Raw genomic sequence first — 15,748 nt, 5'->3', positions numbered from 1 at the left:
TCAAGGGGGTTCTGCAGCCTTAGAACCACCCTGGGCTTTCATATGGGGTATCTCTGCCCCTGTTATGTCTGGTTCAAGTCCAAGGGTCATGAAAGGCCTTTAGCAGCTCTGGACAGAACAAGCCTTCCTCATTTCTCTTCTGATTCCAGGCGCTGACTTCCTACCAGATAACATACCAATGGGCCCAGCAGATGTGCCTCAGCTACTCCCTGAGCGTTTCCCAGCCACTATCAGCCGGCCACCATGGCTTCTCCAAGTGTCTGGAGTCTCAGATATGGGCTTACATGCACACAAGATGGGACCAAGGCCAGCCTTGAGGAAGTTGATGACAGGGGACCTGCCTCCTCTCTTAGCTCTGCTCACCCAACTTTCCACCATTCCAGGATTTTCTCAAGTGTGCACACCTACCTTTGGTGGGACATGGATAAACATTTTAAATGTCATTATTTGTGTATTCTAATGCACATTTCAAAAAATAAATTTTCCAGAAGAGGCAAAATTTTAGAATCCCATTTTAGATTGGGCCTATGGAAGGGAGGGCAAATACATTCCATTCAATCCAATTCTGACTGAGTGGTAGTGACTGCCCAAAGCACTGTGTTGAGAAGGATTCTGAAGAGGCCTCTGGGCTTAGCAAGAAAAAATTCCATGATCAATCAGTGGACAAAAGTGTGGACACAGGGAGTGCAACGTAGGTGCCACGCATTTGCTACTTCTGGCCTGTGGCTCCCCTGGTGTTGTGGCCACTCTCTGGATTGCATGCCCTGACCCTCAAGCTTGTCTGCACTGTAGGGCTGGGAGCTGAGGTGGTTACCCGAGCCAGCTCGGCCTCCTTGGCTTCAGAATGTAGCACAAGGACTGGCACATAGCAGGTGTCCATACTTATGTGTTGATCTGTCAGACTTTGTGAAGATCATCTCAGTTGTCAGATTCTAGAAATGAACGTCCTAAGCTGGGGTTCCTTTCAATCTCCTCACACAGGAGGAAACATTATAGGAGCAGCATCCTGCTTACAGTGCTTTGGGATAACCAGTTAACAAACAGCATCACAAGAATCATAGTGAAATTCCTACCCTTTGATCCAGTGATAGCATCATTGTGATGTTGTTCTAAGGAAACGCTCAAGAGAGGGGGAATATATTCATTCACGAATTTAGTAAACTTGCTAAAGATGTGAGGGTTGTGCAGAGGGGTCACTCTGCAGGGCACTCCTATTCCATCTCGTCAGCAACCACTCACTTCCCCCCACTTCTTCCCCTCTCTGTTTCACTTCTCCACTCCAGATGGCCTCAGAGACTCCAAATGCCTCCCTCTCTGTTATAAAGAGGAATTCAACTCTTCGTAACTCCCCACCCAACCCCCATATGCGGCATTCAACACTCTCCCTCACACTCCACAAAAGGCAGCGAAAAGTGGTTATTGTTAGCATCGTTTTTTTTCCTTCTTCTCACATACACTATGGACTATTAGACAGCTATTAGGAAAAAAAAAGGGAGTTAGATCTGTACATACTGACATGAAAAACGATGTTGATGATTTATCATCAAATGAAAAAACAAACAAACAAATTGCAGGGCAATATAGAAAGTGTGGTACCTACATATCCATGAGGTCTGGCCTCCTGCATGTCAAACGGTCAGCAGTAGTTTCCTGTGGGGAGGAAATGGGGTTGGGGGATAGGTCACTTTTTTACTCCATAGAACTGTGTTGTTGGAATTTTATTTTACAATGAAAACGTATTAATTGTGTAAGTAAGAAAAAACAGATGTAGGATTCCAGCACAGGGAAAACAGGCCAAGGATTGCCAAGCCCCTGCCTTCTTGGAGAAGCAAATATTTACCCTCAGCTGGTTTGCTTGAGGCCAGCTACACATTTATCCCAACTGCCTCAAGAAGCTGAGAAAGGGTGGGCCCTCCTGTTGGAGGCGTTGCTTGGAAAGCCAGGCTGAACGCTCTTGTGTTACTGCTGGGTAACAAGCCTTCTCTCTCCACTGTGCAGAACAGCCTTTCCAAATGGCTTGCCTGCATGCAGTGCACCAGGGTCTTCTGGGGCCTGGAGGATTCCTCCTTGATGGGCTCTCCTTCCTCTGGTGAGAGCCAGGCCAGAAACCCCGGGGTTCACCAGGACCAGAAGCTCCTCTTCCACGAGGAGAGGTAAGCGGATTCTGAGCTGCTGATGCCCTTTCTTACCTTTCTCGGCAGGATTAGTCAGACTTGGCCAAAACCAAGAAGAAACTCTGAATGAAAACAGGGAACACCCAGCCTCAGTTCTATCTTGTCCACCCCAATTCCTTTTCCTTTTGTCCACCATGCCTCAACTCATAGGAAACAAAGAGGATGAGTCAACAGGCTGTGGATTTTAACCACTTTAATGGATCAGAAGAGGCAGGAGCCTTGAATGTCCTCCCAGGTCAGATGGGAGCTTCCCTGCCATCTGAGGAGAAGAAAACACTTGGCAAGTTAGTGCTGGTTGTTGGCAAGAGGCCTCACTTCCTCCCACAGGGACCTCTCCATAGGGCTGCTTGAGTGTCCTCACAACGTGGCAGCTGGCTTCCCCCAGAGCCAGTAGCCGAGAGTGATGGAGCCACGTCTTTTACGACCCAGTCTCAGAATTCACACATCACCTCTGCCACGTCTATTCATTAGACGCAAGTCAGTAAGTCTAGCCTAGACTCAGAAGTAAGGGAATTAGGCTCCACTTTTTGAAGAGAGAAGCATCAAAGAATTGGTGGGCATATTTTAAAACCACTACAGTTCTTACCTATCAGGCCTTGTACAGGCGTAAGAGACATAGACATGACTCATACAAAATCTCTGCCCTCAAGAAACTTTCAGCTTCACAAAGGAGACTGATATGTTACACTGGATTATGGAAGCTGTGGGAACACAGAGGAGGAAGCTTTCTCCCGGGGGAGGGGGACAGCGGGAGAGGAGTCTCTGAGAGCGGTAGCTTTTGATGTGGGCCTTGGAGTGTGAGTAGGAACGAGTTAGACAAGGTGAACTGATGGTCAACATCCCTTCCAACCTCCTTCTAGTGTGCCTTCCTGTAGTACAGAAGCTGACAAAATAAAACTACATTCCCCAGATTCCCTTGCAGGCAACACTCTGGGTAGGATTTAGGTTCTGCCAGTAAGATGCACAAAAGCAACATTTGGAGGGCAGAAGTCAGGCATGGGCCAAGCTCCCATCCCCTCTGCTATTTCTGCTGACCAGTCTGCCATGGAGATGTTTGCTTTTTCTGCGGCACAGGCAGCAGCAGCCCCAGCGTTCAGACACTGGCTCATGGGTGTCCAGAGAAAGTGTGCGACACCCTTTTGTGAGATTGTGAACAGGGTGGCATGGTTCTGGGATGGCAGCTGTGCAAATTGGCAGGTGGCTTCTTGAGAGTAGAAAATGCTCAGGCCTTCTAGAACCTCTTCTAGGGTTGGAGTGGGAAGACTCAGAGTACACAGGCAGCTTTTCTCAAACTCTCCCTCCAGTGTCTATGCCTGGCCACCTCGACTTCAGCTTTTTCATACCCTCAAGTGCGTGAGGGGCCACCCCTTTGGAAGTACTCAGAGGTGATCTTACTTTGGAAAATGCCAGGATCTTGGAGCCTTAGCCACAACTGAGAGTGAAGCAGTTTCATTTTAACAACCAATTACTCCAAGTTAAAAACCATAAAATGCCAACAAAAAATCTGGCCTCTCCAGTCTTTTATTGTCTCCCTCCCTGAACCCATCACACACCCACAGGAAAGCTGCCAGCCAAATGGGGGTGTCACTGGATTCATTTAAGATACAAACATGGGAACTTCAGAAAGTTTATAAGCTCAGCAGTTGTCAGGAACCCAGCTTTGCTTCACTGCTGTGTGCCTCTGGTTTCTGGGCTGAGATGAGCAGGTTCACACAGAGCTCATCTCCCACCAGCCCTGGGTGCCGAGACACTGACTCTGATGGGTTGCTCGTCTTCAGTCTCTAATGCATCAGCATCACATGCCAGCCTCCGTGGGGCTCTTGCTCTCCCAGCACCACCCACCCACACCCCCACACCACCCTAGACACTCTTCAGAGACTGACATCCCCACACTCACTTGATAAATATTTATAGCTTAAGAGACAACAGGCTGGAAAACACACAACAGCCGTGGATCCCACCCACAGTGGGACTCACCTGGTGTCAGCTTGGCTTGCAAACCTCTCTGAGTGCAGGGCAAGGCCCACTGGGGAAGAGGTTATACACTGTCACTGCATGGCTGAGCAGTGACAGAATCTTGAAACCGGAAACCGATTCCAACCGTGGATCTCCGTGGGTGCACACCCTCGATGGAAGACAAGCATGAAGACGAGATGGATTTGACTGTTGAAAGATGACTCTTTTTTGAACAGCAATAAAGAAACAGTGTCCAGATGTCCCTCCAAAAAAACCCTCTCAGCTTCTAAACATTTTCTAAGTCCTGGACCCCTTTCAGAATATGATTAAAGCTCTGAGTACTCTCCCCAGAAGAATGTACACAGACACATACACACAACACTGTGCATGTAGTAACTTCAGAGACTGAAAGATGAATTAGACCCAGACTTCTGCGTTCTAGAAGCTAACAGTCCTATGGAGAAGGTAAACAAACAAACAAAAGTACGCGTAAATATAGATGAGAAAGTGACCAGGGCTCTGAAGGGTTGTGATGCTTAAGTATTTTGAGAGTTCATGGTGGAGAGATATCAAGTCATAAGATAAAGAGCCAAGCAGAACATGAAGGAACCAGTCCTAAATGCTCTTCCTGTGTACTCCAGACGTCTGCTGAGGGCCTCTGCTCCTTGACATCCAAGAGAGGTGGTCTTGGATTTCTGAATTCCATGGACTAGTCAGTTCAACACCCTCTCCAATATTTCTGCTGGTTCCCTGTGGGGACCTTGGTCTCCTGTTCCTTCTACCTCTCAAAATGCTGGCTTCCTCACACACCACTTCTGTCCCCATACTACATCCTCCCCAACATGAAATTGGGTCACTCCTTGGTTTCCACAACAAAAAAAATTTGATCACACCATGTATTTATACAGGTTTTACAAAATATGGAGGTGGGTCCTGGAAAAGGGTCACGTTATACAGCACCTGGCCTGCTGCCACCCACGGAATCCTTCTGCCTTCTCTCCACACTTTTGTGTCTTTCCCCCTCTATTACAGGAGCAACTCAAAAAGTTCCTGAGCGAGCCTTGATGTCAGCTGATACCTAAGCCGAGGAGGAGGACAGGGTGGGGACTGATGGAGGAGGGGGACTACCCTCTATCCAAGCACTTATCAAGGTATCCTTCCAAAACACACACATGGTGCTCTCTCTAAGAGGAATTCGGCAATAAAAGTCTCTCCATCTTACTTGTATTGGTTAGTTGAAGAGAACAAAATCCACTCTGGCTAGATTAAGCAAGAAAGGATTTATGACAGGGTATTAAGTGTCTTACAGAGCTACTAGGAGGGATTCAGAAAAGACTTTAGGTTGAGCTTTCCCAAAAGCTTCCCAAAGAATGTCTGGACCACCAAGGATGCTGCTCGCTCCAGAACCAGCGCTGCTCCCACCACAGGGCCACCAGCAAAACGGATGACTCTGGCCTCTCGACATCCAAGAGGCTCGTGACAGACACCAAGATGTCTGCTCATGCCACCAGAGAAAGCTCAGTCAGTCCCTCACCTGCAATGCCAGCAGAATAGCAAGAGCAGCAGAAGTGTGGTCTCTGCCTGGCTTCCACCCAGATCTCCACAAGTGCATCTGCTGGTTGAGCCTTAATTACCGCCAGATGCCTGATTGCATGGGCGTCTGGGAAATGTAGTTTTTAGCTTTCCAGCCTTTGCAGTACTGGACAGTCTGCTAGAAGGTAGATAGAATGGTTGAGTGCCAACCTACTGTGTATATACCACACCATATTATTTTGAATGGGGGGTAAAGAAGGAGGCTGAGGGGAGAACAGAGCTCACTTTTATTAGACACCTATTATATACTAGGCAATTTATATACATTACTTATTTAATTCTTTCAACACACTATGAGTGGGTATTATCACCATATTAAAGGTATGGGAACTAAGGCTTCCAGTGGATAAGCTACTTGCCCAGTTCACATCAGGACAGATGCATCCTAGGACAGTAGGGGAAACCTCCACCCCTACTCCCAGAGCTCATACAAGCTAAGGAAAGGTAAATGGACAGGTTCATCCATTAGAAATTCCAAACATTCCTCATGGTCTCCACATTGACATCCTCTGTGCACAAGCTCCTCCTATTTTGTCCAACATTCGCTTCCACTGATCACCTCAGGAACCACCTCATCTGCCAGATTCTGCCCAGGGCTGTCATCCAGGGTGAGGTTCTGCTGGGCTGACACACCCACTACTGCTCTTGGGAAGCACACAAGCTGCTTCTCAGATGCCTTCCTCTTGTAGGAGTCTTTCACTGTTTCTTCCAATGTCATCAACAGTTTTGGAACATCTATCGTGCAACTGCTTTGGAAATCCAATCCAACCTCAGACTCTGGGGAATTGTCCTGGGGGCCTCATCATTGTGCCCCATTCATTTGTCACGAGAGTGTTCTCCACCTTCCTCGTTCAAATGATGGCTTTGGGTTCTGCAGTCTGCTTGTCTGCCAGTTACCAGCCATGCCACAAACTTGACTAATCTCTGAGCTCCAACCTCAGGGGCCCCAGTTGCAGTGTCTCACAGCACTCAGACTTGTCTTCCTCAGATTGATGCATATATAGGTCTCCCAACTGGCCTTTCACTCCTCACAGACCTTCCTCAGAGAATACCCTTCTGTGCAGAGAACAACAGGCCAGTCTCTTCCCAAGCCTATTGTGAGGACTTAGTGGGATCATTATGAGCTTCCCCAACATGTATTTGGACCTCAATAAATCCTAATTGCTTACCTCTATTCCGTTCCTGTGGTAGGCTGCTTCCTACCATGGTTCCTGATGGTTTGGTCTCTGGGTATTCACACCCTGCTGTAATCTCCTCTGTGTGTGTGTGTATGTGTGTAGGCTGGATCTAGTGAGTTGCTTCTAACACATAGAATGTGGCAAAAGTGATGGAGCGTCACTTCCAAGATTAGGCTACAAAGGACTATGATTTCCATCTTGCTTTTATTCACTCTTTCTTGCCTTCTAGGCTTGCTGGCTGTGCTGACGCAAGCTGCCGTGCTGGAGAGGCCCATACAGCCAGGAACTGAGGGAGGCCTCCAGCCAATAGCTAGGAAGGAACTGAATCCTGCCAACAGACACATGAGCAAGCTTGAGAAAGCTCTTTCCCCAGTCAAGCCTTGAGATGACTACACACCAGGTGACACCTTGATTCCTGGGCCTGATGTCAGAGGGGGAAGCAGGCTCTCTGAGAGCCAACCCTTCCACGCCAGGCTTCCTTAATTCGGGAGTCTTCAGTAAACAAATGTATTTAAATCCCTTTGTCCTGATGTCTCCGTGAGGGGTGCTAGTCTTTTGTCTCGTGTAGTAAGCAGCTCCTCCTCGTTTTTCACATCAATAGGCAATGACAGAGGTAGGACATGGCTAAGCTCTTCCGCTTCCCACCAGCTTTCTCCCAAGGGAGAAAAAAGAAGAAAGCATTGTGGTAAAATAGAGAAATTGGACTACATCAAAATTTAAAACTTCTGTGCATCGAACAGTCAACGCGGGGGTTGTGAGGTGTGCTAGGCACTGTGCTAAGTGCTCTACTTGTGGTTTCTTATTTAATCCACATGAAGACCCTAGGAGGTAGGTCTCCATTATTAGAGATGAAACTCAGGCTTCAACAAGTTAAGTAACTTGCCTGATATCACAGAGCTAACACATCAAGGCCCTGGGACCTAAACCCAGGACTACCTGGGCTCTGAAACTGTGTGCCCAGCCACCATGCCACACTGCCTCGCTTGCAAAGGTTGACTTTCCTCCTTTCTACCATGATCAGAACCCTGGGGTAAGAGGTTCTCTATCCTCCTCATTCCCACCATGCTCCCTGCCCCCCACCCCACCCGTGAAAAGTTCAACAAACAGACGAGGATAACTTCCCTCATACCTCTTCCCCACTCCCCTCCCCAAGAGGCCCACCCAGACCGAGTCACATAGAGAAGGCAGCCATGGATGTGGCAGATGTCATGCTACCCTGAAAGGGAGACCATGAGCTTCAGAGCCAAAGAGCCCTGGGTTGGAAGCCCAGCTCCACCCCTTCATAGCTGTTTGACACCAAGCAGGTGACAGCCTCTCTGAGCTTCACTCATCACCTGTAAAACGAAGTAAGCAATGCTCACCTCTTAGGGTGTTTAGAGGGATTAAATAAGTATGTGTGCGCGCGCACACACACACACACACACACACATATATATATATATATATATACACAAAATCTCCCATGTCAGCCGAGGTTGCTTGCCCTTTGAAATTCAGAAACATTGGCTTGAATCTCATCTCAACCTCTGTGAGGAACAAGATACACTTAGAGAATTATTCCTCCACAGATTGCAATTGTGTCACTTTCCTTAGAAGGCAAAGAGTCTACAATTGGTCTTGGCTTTAAATATCATTTTCTTCTTCTCTGTTATGCGTGTAAAGCTCCAAGAACTGTTCCAGGTCCATTGTGGTCACTTTGAGGACCAAAAGGCCAAGAAGGGGCAGGAAGGAACAGTCCTCTGCATTAAAGCAGAGGCTGGACCTCTCCCGGGCCCCCATAGAAGAGTTCTGCGAGGAGCTGATCTATTTTGAGGTTTTCTGAAATAAGAAACCCAACCTGAAGGCCTTAAACAACCCAGACAATTTATTGATTTGCAAAATCTAAAGTTCAGACGCAGTGCTGGCTTCTGCGCAGGTTGTTCAGAGGCTCCCAACGTTTGGGGGCTACAACTCTGCCTGTGAGTCTCTCACTCCACCTCCCCCGTCATTTTTTTCTATACCGGCCTTTTCTTGGGGTAACAGGAAGGCTGCTGGCAGCTGCCAGGGCTCCTTGTGTCCTCACTCACATCGACTGGATCAGTGTGGCTGTGTGTCCACTCCTAAAACAACCGCAGTGGCCAGGGAATGCCCAGGGGGTTGGGATTATGTTGACGACTTAGGCCAGTTGGAACCCACCCCTAAGACCAAGAGTTGATTTGATCCACATTGTTGCTATACACAATGGGATGGCTGCTGGAGAGGCAACCATATTATATACTACAAACCCTTTATCAGTGTGAGTGTGGGTGTGTTGTGTTGTGTGTGTCAATGTGTGTATGTGTGATGTATCACTGTGTGAGGTGTGTGTTTGTGTATATGGGTGTGTGTTATGTGTATGTGATGTGTCTGTGTGAGCATGTGTGTGAGTTATGTATATATAAGCGTATGTGTGCTTGGTAATCATTTCACAATATATGTAAGTCAATCATTATGCTGTATACCTTAAACTTAGTGCTGTATGTCAATTACATATCAATAAAAATGGAAAAATAAAAAAGTGTACGTATGCTGCGTGTGATTGTGTGTACACGTGTGTGTATGTGAAATGTGTGTGTATGTGCATTAGTTGAGAAGACCATGTGCCCAGATTAAGTGTCGCTTCTATTTGGGGCCTTTTACTCTGATCTCTCTGCTACCACCTTGCTGGCCCCTAGGGGGGCACCGTGCTCCCCCTTTGGCCCTCTGTCCGTGTGTGCAAATCCCTCTTTCCCTAAGCACAGGTGATAGGTTGGAAATTTTTAAAACAACTTTACTAACAAAAAAGAAGAACAGAAAGGAAATCAATTCATAGAGCATAAGAAATATTCAAAGTTATTTCTGACAATGTATGTCGCAGAGCCAATAATTACCTCCCATTTTCCCCAAAGTGCTGTCTGCCTTTGAGCTTTCCCAGCTCCTGCCTGGCTCTGACTGAGGGACACCACCTCATTCCCTGTTTTGCAGAACAGTCTCCAGGAGGCTTGTCCCCTTGCAGCCAAGGCCAGAAATCCCATCTGAACTCACCATTTCCTCAGGGCCCTTCCTCCCCGCGCCCCTCCCCACTCCGCATCACTGTTCCAGGAGACTCTTCATTATACTCTGAAGTATAACAGCTTCATTATACTCTGTGTGGTAAGAATCAGCACAATCTAAATGCAAATAGGAAAGTGGCCTCATGCTCCCCATCAGCGCACTTTAGACTCCTGCAAAGAATGCCAAGGTCACCTTCTCCCCAAACCCTAGTCTAGAGCTTGCGTTCTAGCTGCCTGGCCCGCTGCCCAGCCCCGCCCCCCCGGGTCGAGCCCGAATCCCAGTCCCATGTGGCCCTCTGCTGCCTTCTGCTGGGGCCTCGCCTACACAGCCCTGGAGTTCACCAGCAACACGGGACCAGGGGGCTGGGGCTCTTCCTCAATTCTGTTCCAGTTCCCCTTTGATCTGGCTGCTGGAACACAGCTCACCAATATTTTAACCCAGCCGTCACTAATGAGGTTGCTCAATTATTTTTTTTTAAAAAGTGGAGGTCATTTAAAATGCTCATTTCACAGGGCCATGGTGAAGATTAAAAGGGTATACCCATTTATTCATTCGTAAGTCAAATGTTTATTGCCTGCCAACTGTTTGCTAGACACCATGTTGGCACTAAGGATACAAAAAGGAATAAAAAATAAACTCTCCCAAAAAGGAATAAATAAGATGCTGGGATGGAGTGTAACAAGAGGAAGCTGCTCGGATGAGGAGGAAGCAACGCTTGAGCAGAATGCTCAGAATCCACCGAGAAAGGCGTAAGTGGTCTGGGGCTGAGTCTTCCAAACAGAGAGGCGAGAAGACTGTTGTGAAGGCCCGAAGGAAGGTGTCTGAGGTTGGGAGTAGCCAGAGCTGAGGCGAGGGGAGTAGACACTGGCCAGAGTGGGCAGAGCCTCATGGAGGGTGGAAAGAAGTCTGGACTTGATTCTCAGTGCAGTGAAGCATTGGGAAGTGGGTGTCTGAGATGGCGCCCTCCCACCCTTCCTTCCGTTCCTCTGGTTGCTCTGCGGTCTCTTGCTGGCTCCTTCTCCTTGCCCACAGCTCTGTCCTGACTCTTTTCTTCTCTTTCCACACTCTCTTCTCCCTCCATCATTTCACCTATTCCTAGAGTTCTAAATAACATTCATATGTGGGTTCGTATCGCCACCCTGGACCTCTCCTTCTGGCTCAAGATCCACGTATCAAGCTGCGTACTTGCTATCTGCTTTGAGATTTCTCCCATGTCTCAAATTTTACATCTCAGGCCTATATTCTTGATATAACCCCAACCCACTCTCCTTCACTCCCAAACCTATGTCTCCTCTAAATCTTCCCCATCTCAGCAGACTTGCTGAGACTCGATAACGTAAATATGCCTGAAAATGATATTTTAAAAAGTCCCTCAACCCTCCCCCAATCATTGCCATTTTTCCATGTTAAAATGTTTACATACTTAAGGTGGGTCTACTTAAATTGTCCAGAAAGGTACAAAACGAAAAGCAGGCCCCTGGGAATCAGCCACGTGTCTTTCCTATTACTCACCCTACACCCAAGCTATCAACAAATCTTGTTGATTCTACTTCCAGAATGTGTCTCAAAGTTGTCCATTTCTCCCCATCTGCACTGCCCACCCTGTGGCATGCCCACCACCATCTCTGGCCTGGAACACTGCAACAACCTCCTAACTGGCTTCCTCACTATTGCTCTCCTCCCACCCGTCTCCACACAACAGCCAGAGTGACGAAGTTATAGCCTGGGAAATTGGAGCATGTTGCTTCTCTACTTCAAATGCATTAACTGTTTCCCTTTGCACTTAGGGTAAAACAAAGCTCTCTGACAAAATCTGGCCTTGGCTCCCAGCCTTTGGATATGTGGCTTCCTCTACCTAGAATGCTCCAGCCTTACTTCTTATTCTTCAAATGTTAGCCTAAACGTCACTCAGTCAGCAAGATCTCTGTCCACCCCGTCCAAAGCATCTCCACTTCTGGGTCTATCCGATATCAAAACATACTTTGAACCTTTAATCAATAAAGCAGTTTGATATAAGAGAAGAAATTAATGGAACTAAAGAAAAATCAGAAATGGACTGTAATGCACCAGGGAATTTAGTATACCATAAAGGTGAGATTTCAAATCACTGGGGAAAAGAGAGATTAGGAAATAAACGGTGAAATCACAACTAGTCAGTACCTATCTCTCTCCTTGCACCCAAATCAATTCCAGATGGATCAAATATTCAACATAAAAAATAAATTATAAAATACCTAAAAACTTGAGTTAATTTATTACTAATCTAAGAAAGAAGCTTTTCTGAGAAGTCTATAAAACCCAGAAGCCATAAAGAGAAAAGTTAATAGATTTGTGAAAAAGGGAAAAAAAAAACCTAAAACTAAACCAAAAGACCAAGATCCAAAACAGGGAAAACGTACAGTATTTAAAACATATTTGTCAAAGAGCTTTTTTCCTTAACTTAGACCTGATATAAATAAATATGAAAAAAAATGAACAACCCAATAGAAAATTGTGCAAAGGACAGAAATAGCTTATAGAAAAACAAATTCAAAAGACAATAGACATATGGAAAGATGCTCTACTTCATGCATAACTAAAGAAATACAAATCAAACAGTAAGAAAACATTTTTTTTTTCACTTATCAAACTGGCAGAATGCTTCTCTGATGATGGCAGGGGTGTGAGGGAATTAATACTAATGCAGTTTTACTGCAGGTTAATTCAGTAAAATCTATCAACATTTAAAAGGCACATATCGGGCCTGCCCCGTGGCTCGGCACTTAAGCGCGTGTGCTCCGCTGCTGGCGGCCGGGGTTCGGATCCCGGGCGCGCACCCACGTACCGCTTCTCTGGCCATGCTGAGGCCGCGTCCCACGTACAGCAACTAGAAGGATGTGCAGCTATGACATACAACTATCTACCGGGGCTCTGGGGGGAAAAAAAAAGAGGAGGATTGGCAATAGATGTTAGCTCAGAGCCAGTCTTCCTCAGAAAAAGAGGAGGGTTAGCACGGATGTTAGCTCAGGGCTGATCTTCCTCACAAAATAAATAAATAAATAAAAGGCACATATCCTTTCACCTAGCCAAGAATTAGACATTGTTATACCTACAAAAATGCAGCCATATAGATGTACAGGAATCCTCTTGGTTAGAAATTTTATAAAAACAAAACCCAAAGTGTCTGTTAAAAGTAGATAAGTTATCCGTCATCCACCTGACACAATACTGTGCAGCAATTAAAGAGAGTAAAGGAGACCTGGATGTGCTGATGGAGGAAGGCTTTTAAGACATATCAATTTTCTTAATAATAATTAATTATAATAATAATTATTCTATAATATTATATAATAATAATTAAGAGAATTAAGTCTTGATTAATGAATTCCTGTTGTTTTTTGTGTGAGGAAGATCAGCCCTGAGCTAACCTCTGCCAATCCTCCTCTTTTTGCTGAGGAAGACTGGCCCTGGGCTAACATCCGTGCCCATCTTCCTCCACTTTATGTGGGACGCCGCCACAGCGCGGCTTGACAAGCGGTGCGCCGGTACGCGCCTGGGATCTGAACTGGCGAACCCGGGCCGCAGCAGCTGAGCGTGTGCACTTAACCGCTTGCGCCACCAGGCTGGCCCCAATTAATTAATTCTTAATTCTTTTTTTCAAAAGCATGATGTAGAGGAAAATGATCCCTTTTGTATAAACTATAACATTGATGCATATGTGGGTAAATCCTTTTTTTTTCTGGAAGGAACCACAGGAAACTATGCTTTTTATCTTTGAGAAGAGAAAATGGGATGGGAAGGGAAGAAGCAAGATTCTCCTTTTTCATTTTTGTATTTTTCTGGAATAAAGCTGAAGGGCTTGAAAATGTTTACTTTGGATTTATATTATTTTTTAATGTTTTTTTAAAAACTTGGCACTTGATTGTTTGTTATCAAGTTCTGGCCTCTCAGTTCTCAATGCCCGTTTCAATACACGCTCTGTGCTAAACAACAGAATTCTTTTAAGCACGTCTCCTTCAAAGTGAGTAAGAAGTGAAGCTTCCTCAGTCAAAGGCACTGGAGGGACAAAGCAGGAGGAAGAGGCTTTCCTGCCATTTTCCGGGGATCAGGGGAGTGGATATGAGGGCAAATGCTGGAGCCTGCCTGGTCACAGGCCCAGAGCACTGTCTCCCTGTAACCCTACAGCCTCCACCTGCTGATAACCTTTCCACAGCCCTGTCCACAAAAACTCAAGCTCCTGAGCACTCCATATGCTCTAAAAGCCTGTCCACGCCAGGGCCCTGACCACCCATGCTGCCAGGTGCTGATGGTCTACATCCCTTCCTGCATCCAGAGGGTGGCCTCCTGCTTGTCCAGCGACTCCAGCCCAGCTCTAACCTGCCCAAATCAGCCAACTTCTCTGCTACCCAGTGGCTGAACCACACTGCTATGGACTGAATTGTGTCTCCCCAAAATTCATATATTAAGTCCTAAACCCCAGTGGGATGGTATTTGGAGATGGGCCTTTGGGAGGTAATTAGCTCCAGATGAGGTCATGCAAGTGGGGCCCATATGATGGGATCAGTGTTTTTGTAAGAAAAGACCCCAGAAAGCTTCTTTTCCTCTCTCTCCTTCCTTCCACCATATAAGGACTCGGCCAGAAACCAGCAGTCTGCAAGCCGGGAAGAAAGCCCTCGCCAGGGAACCTAATCAGCTGGCACCTTGACCTTGGACATCCCAGTCTCCAAGTCTGTGAAAAATAAATTCTGGTTGTTTAAGCAACCCAGTCTGTGGTATTTTGTTATGGCAGCCCCACCTGACTAATACACACTCCTTCTCACTGAAAGCTGGATCCCTCCCAAGTCTGTTCTTTGGGTGCACTCCCTAAGCCCTAGGGCACCAAAGAGAGTTTCCTTACATCTTAGTTAGTCGTTTATCACAGTTAATAATTCTTTATATTAAACTTAGCCTGCTTAACCTCCTATGTGATTTCTATCTCCTACTTGGACCCAAACTTCTTCACCAATATTTTCTATCTTAGCACCTATTTCATAGCACTTATCCTAATTTGTAATTATTTTATTTCTTTTATTTATTTACTTATTGCTAATGTGTCTTCCACTAGACTATACACTCCATGATGACAAGGACCGTGTCTCTCTTCTGTATCTGCCCACTCAGTGCATAGTAGGAGCTCAGTATAGCCTTATTTACTGAGTGGGAAGTAGTAAAGTGTAGTGATTAAGAGTGTGGATTCTGGAACCACACTCTGTGGGTTAAAATCCCAGCTCAGCCTCTTAATAACTGTGTGACCTTGGGCAAGGTACTTACCTGTGCCTCAGTTTCCCCATCTATAAAATTGGGATAATAATAGTACCTACCTCATAGGACTGTTGTGAGGATTAAATTAATTAATATACAGAAAGCATTTAGAAGAGTTCCTGACACATAGTAAGTGCTGTATAAACTATATTATGTGAAAAAGGTCAAGGGAATGAAGACAGTCTGGAGACTGGTGGAATTGGTCATTGTCTTCAAGTTTCTGAAGGACTGTCACGTACAAGACCCATTAGACAAAACTACAACAGAAATGGGAAATTATAGGAAGGAAGCTGGGCTCATTACAAAGCATTTGAGATGGTGTGAGCCGCCCTAGAGCTGCCGGTCACTGCAGGTTTGCCCGGCACTGCCCAGGTTTAAAGACTGAAAGTCCCACCCTGAGAAACCACTCGGGCCCAGGCAAATGAGACGCTTGGTCTCTAGCTGTCCCCCAGCAAGACCTCCCTCAGGAAGTAGGTGTGCCCCTCTCTGATGGGTGTGAGCAGAAGCTGAAGAACC

The sequence above is a fragment of the Ceratotherium simum genome, chromosome 7, assembly GCF_057802395.1.
Source record: "Ceratotherium simum simum isolate JZ-2026a chromosome 7, ASM5780239v1, whole genome shotgun sequence".
Classification (NCBI taxonomy): Eukaryota; Metazoa; Chordata; class Mammalia; order Perissodactyla; family Rhinocerotidae; genus Ceratotherium; species Ceratotherium simum.
This window is presented reverse-complemented; position numbering follows the sequence as displayed.